The sequence below is a fragment of the Aegilops tauschii genome, chromosome 6 (assembly GCF_002575655.3).
Source record: "Aegilops tauschii subsp. strangulata cultivar AL8/78 chromosome 6, Aet v6.0, whole genome shotgun sequence".
NCBI classification, from domain to species: Eukaryota; Viridiplantae; Streptophyta; class Magnoliopsida; order Poales; family Poaceae; genus Aegilops; species Aegilops tauschii.
Window position 1 is genome coordinate 262,096,415 of NC_053040.3, and position 6,653 is coordinate 262,103,067.

General features: G+C 42.2%; 1 long non-coding RNA gene across 5 annotated transcripts; it reads left to right on the top strand.

Annotated features, from left to right (window-relative positions):
- The first annotated feature begins 1,157 nt into the window (after positions 1–1,157).
- Positions 1,158–6,110, top strand: LOC109741404 (uncharacterized). 5 transcript variants are annotated; one of them, XR_012187714.1, is made up of 4 exons: positions 1,180–2,832; positions 4,340–4,857; positions 5,799–5,904; positions 5,984–6,110. It is a non-coding gene; the product is annotated as an uncharacterized lncRNA (long non-coding RNA). The 5 variants fall into 5 exon arrangements; XR_005760076.3 differs by lacking the exons at positions 5,799–5,904; positions 5,984–6,110 and having other exon boundaries at positions 1,177–1,569; positions 2,234–2,832; positions 4,340–5,087; XR_012187713.1 differs by having other exon boundaries at positions 5,799–6,110.
- Positions 6,111–6,653: the final 543 nt, after the last annotated feature.

Genomic DNA, 6,653 nt, shown 5'->3' on the forward strand with positions numbered 1-6,653 from the left:
ATAAGTGGTACTCCAAATATAAAGTCCATCATACCCGAACAAACTGGGGTCTCGGCTTCATTACTACATGTAGACTCTTAAGACTTGAAAACCCCCATAAAGATCGAAATCATAATACAGGCGACTGGACGAATACTCACAGGAGCAGCCTCGCTGGTTCCTTCCTTCATCTGGCTAGCTTGAAGAGCATCCTTGTTGAGATCGATTTTTTCAGCGTCTTCCTTTTGACTACTTGCAATGAAATATAGCAACTCCAGTAGCTCATCGCTCATCGTACCAAATGGATTGGAACAAGGCGGCGACTGGGAGGCGGGGAGACCGGGAGAGAATGGGAGAGTGATTTTGTAGAGAATGCGAGAGTGCTACTGTAGTACGAGAGGGGTGAGGCTCACTTTGGTGAACCGAACACGCCGCCGAGACTCTAGCTTGTGTCACCTCACGCACAGCGTGTTGTCACGCTAATTCAATGTGAGGACATGCTGAATAATTTGACCGATATATACTAGTACTACTGTAGTACTTACTAGTCGTATTTAGTGTCACATTTTAACCATAGGTTTAACTAATAAAATGTCAATTCATGTCACTGAAAATTATATCATTGGAAACTATGTTCAAATACAAATCCAACGATATAATTTTTTGTGACATGCATTAACATTTAGTTAGTTAAATTTATGGTCAAAATTTGACACAAATTACGAAGGGGACCAGTAAACCAGGAGGGAGGTAGTAGTACGAGTAGCGCAATATATGGTATAGAAGACTAGTACAAATTTAGAAATGGAGTACGAAGTTACATGGTTGTGCGACGGACTTTGTAAGCTACATTAGTAATACAAAATATATGTGTATATATACACATATAGGGCTGGGTTATTATGTTACTAGTAACAGAATATTATTATGTTACAGGAGGGAGGTAGTAGTACGAGTAGCGCAATATACGGTATAAAGGACTAGTACAAATTTAGAAATGGAGTACGAAGTTACATGGTTGTGCGACGGACTTTGTAGACTACATTATTAATACAAAATATATGTGTATATATACATATATAGGGCTGGGTTATTATGTTACTAGGAATAGAATATTATTCTGTTACTCCTCCGCCCTGTAGGGCCCGTTCAGACAAAAAATGGCTAACCTAAGAAACAAAGCCCACTTACTAATGAGAAGTAACCCAGCAGCACGCCCCGATCTCCCAGCGCGCCGCCGTCTGCCCCTGGACCAGCGCGCCGTCGACCGGCCCCTGGCCCAGCGCGCTGCCGACTGCCCCTAGCCCAGCACGCCGCCGACCGGTCCCTGCCCCAGCGTGCCGCCGCCGGGCCCCGCCCCAGCACGCCCCCAACCACGGCTGTGCGCCACCACACCCCTCTACTCCTCGCTTCTTCTTCGTCAACGCGGACGGGCCCGATACTTCCTCACACCGGCCACCGTCGCACCACCTCAGGTACCTCCATCGCATCCCCACCCTCACCGTGATGAGAACGCATGGATCTGAAGCTGCATGTGCAACCCACGAGGCTTGGGGGACGAGCGCGACAACAACACTTGTGTAAGTTCAGGTTGGTATAAATGTATTTGGAGAGGAATTATTGAGTTTGTGTTCTTCTAGCGCAAAATGTGTCTGTCAGTTCAAAATCCTCAACCCTGTAAGCTCAGAGAAAAAAAGAAACAAATAAACAAAATTCATGATAGAAAAAAATTCGTGAAGTTCGCAAGGAAAACAAGATAAGTTCAAATATAATAAATATATAAGTAGAACATTGTAGGGAATTTCATTGTAGAGTTAACAATCTGGTGTTGCTGCTGTTTGTGTTGACCGTGACGGAGTATTTGCTATTCCGGTATAATTACATTCTGCTATGAGAATTTGCTACCGGGGGCATGAAGTAGCAGCCTGCCAAGTTGCTGCCGCGAATGAACTTGGTTTATTGTAGGTGATTCTACTGAACTTGTGCTATGTTATTTATGGTTAGAACTATCAATGGATAATGAAGGTGAAAATGATTATATTGGACTGCAACAACAGAAAACTTAGCTGGAAGTAGGAAGTTTGATTCATCTGCTACTGCTCTTTTTGGGCTTCTGCTTTACTCCAAAAATATTGTGTTTTGCATTAGATGCTAGACAACATGATTTCATTTTAGTACTAACATTATTGCGTACACTAAATTGGCAATCCCACTGTTGTGTTAACACCTAATTTTGTTGCTCTAAATCCGTGAGATCTTGGATGTTGGAGTTACCCTTGAAGAAAAAACTTGGGTATTTGAGTTGCTTCCATGTGGCGAGTCTTGATCTTGGTGGCGCGAAGCTACATTTCAGTATCCAAGTATTGCATCAGGAAGTTGCATGAGAAGATTTTCCTTTCAAATGCATGCTACGTTTGTAGCTCTCAAATTTTCTCCTTTGTGGATGCGTTTGTAAGCAGTCCTCTCTCACCTTTGCTATCACGTTTTTTTTGTTGAACTTAAGGAGGATGCTTGGGATAAAAATGCCTTTTTTATTTTGCAATGCTTGAAGCAATTTGTTTCAGTAGTACTCCCTCTGTAAACTAATATAAGAGTGTTTAGATAACTAAAATAGTAATCTAAACACTCTTATATTAGTTTACGAAGGGAGTACAACTGTACAAGTTTTATTTTTGTATGTTGTATGGCTTGCCGACCTGCTCTCTCTCTGATCTGTGAACTGATACTTTATATTTGGTGAACTCTATCCTATATGTGTGGCGCGCCAAGCACACCCCCGGCTGCCTCCTCCTCTTGCTTACTCCCGCACGAGGCACGCTGCGCCGAGCACGCACCCGGCCGCCCCTGCCTCCGGTAAATCGACACACTCAGTTCAGTTTGTTTTTTCAATTCAGTTCAATTCTAAAAAATAGTTTTCTCCATCTCTGTAGCTTGCCTGAACTGATAGCTGATAGTCGATGAACTCTGTCCAATTCGACTCTTGAACTCATAGCTGATTGTTTTATGAAATAGTAAAAAAGTTTTTGTTTCATCTTTGACTCTTGTTCTCTGTTCTTTCACTCTCAAAATTATGTGCATGTGCAGATGCTACTTGCTGATTGCTACTTGACGCAACCATTTTTGTCTTGATTTTGCATTTATATGACACGAATTTGCTATGAAAAAAACAAGGTCAAAACAGAAAACAAAAATTAGTACCTTTGTGCTTGCTAGGTGTTTGTTTATGTCTCTTAAGAACCAAAAAAACTAGTAACATCCCTATATAGGGCCGTGAGTGTGCTTTTAAGTTTGTTGATATGTCTCAAGGACGAAAATTAAAAAAAAAAGCATCCTTAGCATTGTTGATATGTCCCAACCCCGTCCACCGTGCCCCCATCACGCCTCTCACTACCCCTCCGCCGCGCGCCGGCAGCCTCGGCCCCGCGGGGAACCGCCTTCTCAACCACCAACGACCTCTGCAGCGGCGACGCGCACGCTAGGGATGCAAACTACAGGTACAGCAGCGATGGAAGGTGGTGGTCATGGAGATGATGCGCTTGTGCGCCGCCCTCCCCGTCGGGGCCATGCACTAGATACCCGCCGCCAGCCGGCCTCTCTGCCAACCCATCGTCCCCTCGCGTGAGACCCATCTTGGTCGACACCAACTCCTGTCGCCCACCGTCCTGCCACCACAGACTCCACCATCGTCCAACCCTCTGCATCCTCTCAGTCTTTAGACCCAAAAATGCTGATTGCACATGTGAATTTGGACATCAGGAAATTGCGAGCATGAACTGAATTCTGAAAAAATACATTCTATTGATGCTCTTGCAAGTTCGGGAACAACTTTGGCTTGACGCAGTGCAAAGACCACCGCTGTCCCTACCTTACCTACAGGTTCGAGTCTATGCACAACATCTGAAAAATTAACTTGTAGGTACCACATCAGGGAGTTATGGGTAACAGGTTCACGAGATCATCCCGACATCTTCAGTCTGTATTCTGTCATCAGTTATGTGTGTATTTTTGTTCTCTTTTCTTCAGTCCACATAGAAGAATTATTGTCAGTTCATGAATAGAGAATTTATGTACCAGACTTGATATTAGTTTGGTGTGTAATCTATCGTCAGTCCATGAAAAATCACAGAATAGTTGGTGCGTGTGCTGAAAAATTGTCAGTGCAAGTTTCAAAATTCTGTAAGTTTAGATATATCACGTAAATAAAGTAATGATTTGCAGCGAGTTTCTTCAAAATTATGTAAAGTTTAGATATATCACCTAAAAAATCGTCAGTGCAAGTTTCAAAATTCTGTGAAGTTTAGATATATCGTAAAGAAAAATCGATGAGTCACCATCTGCTTTTTATTCATGTTCTCTGCAGCACAAGTAGCAGTGGGACTGACTGGGAGTGATCCCTGAACCACTTCATCAAAGCCCATGGTTTCCAACAATGCTAATGCTACTGGAAAGTGCTAGAGCTCATGAAGCCTCTTGGCTTCTCGAATAAGCAGGTTTGGCTAGTTCCTGAAGCGCCTCCTCAAGCTCTTCGACGATAACTGGGCGTCCATCAAGGATGGGAGCTACTGCATCCTTGTTGACATCATACGGGATGACAAAAAGCAATGAACCATTACCTACAACTACCGGTCATGTAAAAAATGCTACTTTCATTTGTTTGGTAGCCTTCCTTAATTACCAATTTATGTTTAGCCTCACCAATTGCAGTTTTTACTTAAGGTGACGTGCCTAAAAGAGTCCAAGCCTCACAACTCATTGCGGTCAGACTAGATCACCAACACCTCTCCTGCCCGATATAACAAGGATGTCGGTGATAATGAAAACCTCCCTCACAGTAGAGCGGCCGAGTGCACCTTGCCATCTACATTTCAGAGCCCATCAGTTCAGTGAGATCTCTCCCAGTACATGTTCAGTTTTCATTTTGGTCGGTAGCAATTTGTTCCTGAAAGAGTTATGATTCCCCGCACCCTGCTTATCAAAGTTCGTTCCATTTCATGTTATTATTCCAGTGACAACTCATATCAATTGTTATTTCATGTTAAACTCAGTTTAGTTTCTGGACGCATATAACATTGGTGTGCGTCAGTGCTATACAAACTGTTTTTAACCCCTTTCCGCGACGGCATTTGGAACCGTCGTCAAGTGAGTGTGGGCGCTAGGGGGTTCTTCCCACACGACCTAGAAACCGTCGGGGATAGAGAGCCTTGATGCATACGGTTGTCCCTATATAACCGTTTTCGATATCTCGAATATCTCAAACACTTCATCCTTGCTACTCGTTTGTGCTCGCATTGCCATCGCAGTCAGTGTTTTGTGGTTTTACCTAAAACCAAGCAGATTCCAGGCACGAGAGCTTTCCAGGAAGATTCCAGGCACGAGAGTTTTACGATGTCTAGCACATCACAAACAGTTCCTGATTATAAACCGTGTACGATAGGTAGACAATCACACACATTTAGTTTTCCCGCACCATATGTGATAGTGTCTGACATCACACACGCTTTGCAAACGACAACTGTGTGCATGCTTTCACACGTTTCCTCTCTGTGAACCGTCTCGGATTATGGTGTATATCACAAACATTCATGTTTTACCAACCGTGTGTGACGTAATGACCTGCACAACGTAATTTAGCCCTAATTTAATTGCTGCTATTTAAAATTGTACCTAATTTAAACTTGAAAGTAGGCTATAGCTTTATTCATATCCATCAGGTTCAAACAACCAATGCATTATTCGATTCACAGGTACATATGTTTAAGAATTACATAGGCATCAAATAAAGAATGATGAACCAGGGTTTTATACTTGTACTATTACAGATGGTAAAGAAAGAGGCGACATACATTCCGGTTGCTGAACAAGGTGAAATGGAATGGCCCTATTGTGCTCTTGTGATGGCCGCCCGCCAATCATGTAGTTTGAGAGGTAATCTTGAGTAAACTGCTTTAGGATCCACTGCAAAAGAATTCAGATATTGTCATCTAACACAACTCATTACGGGCAGTAAAAAGAAGGCTACAGGGTTCTTACTTACCATCTGCAGTTCACTGTTGTCTTGCATAAAGTGTAAACAAATAGTTCGATTGACATCTTTTGACCCATTTTAATAACAATGTTTATCAGTTTTCTCACTTGATGCTGGTTCATGAATATCTCATTGCCCCATACGCAGAAAGGGTCGAAGTGTGGATCTTTGGCAATGATATATGTACCTAAAAGCACCAAATTAATATTAGAAACTAAACAACAATTGAAAAATGATGTAGTACAACACTCCCTCCATCCTATTATATAAGATTTTATTACATGTATATCTAGACATCATCAGAACATTAAGGTAACACTCTTCCTTGTTGCTATGCAGCCTTGGATTGCATATTTAGTCATTCAGTACAATGCATGTTGCTATGTAGCCTCAGATATATTAAATATGGCCCTAGTTAACCTACTGATAAATGGGTTACAGATATATTCAGTGAAATGTCCGATTCGAGGATTAATCCCTTATCAGCCCGAGGCTATATGGTACCAACTACCTGTTGGAAATATGCCCTAGAGGCAATAATAAAATGGTTATTATTGTATTTCCTTGTTCATGATAATTGTCTATTGTTCATGCTATAATTGTATTAACTGGAAACCGTAATATGTATGAATACATAGACCACAACATG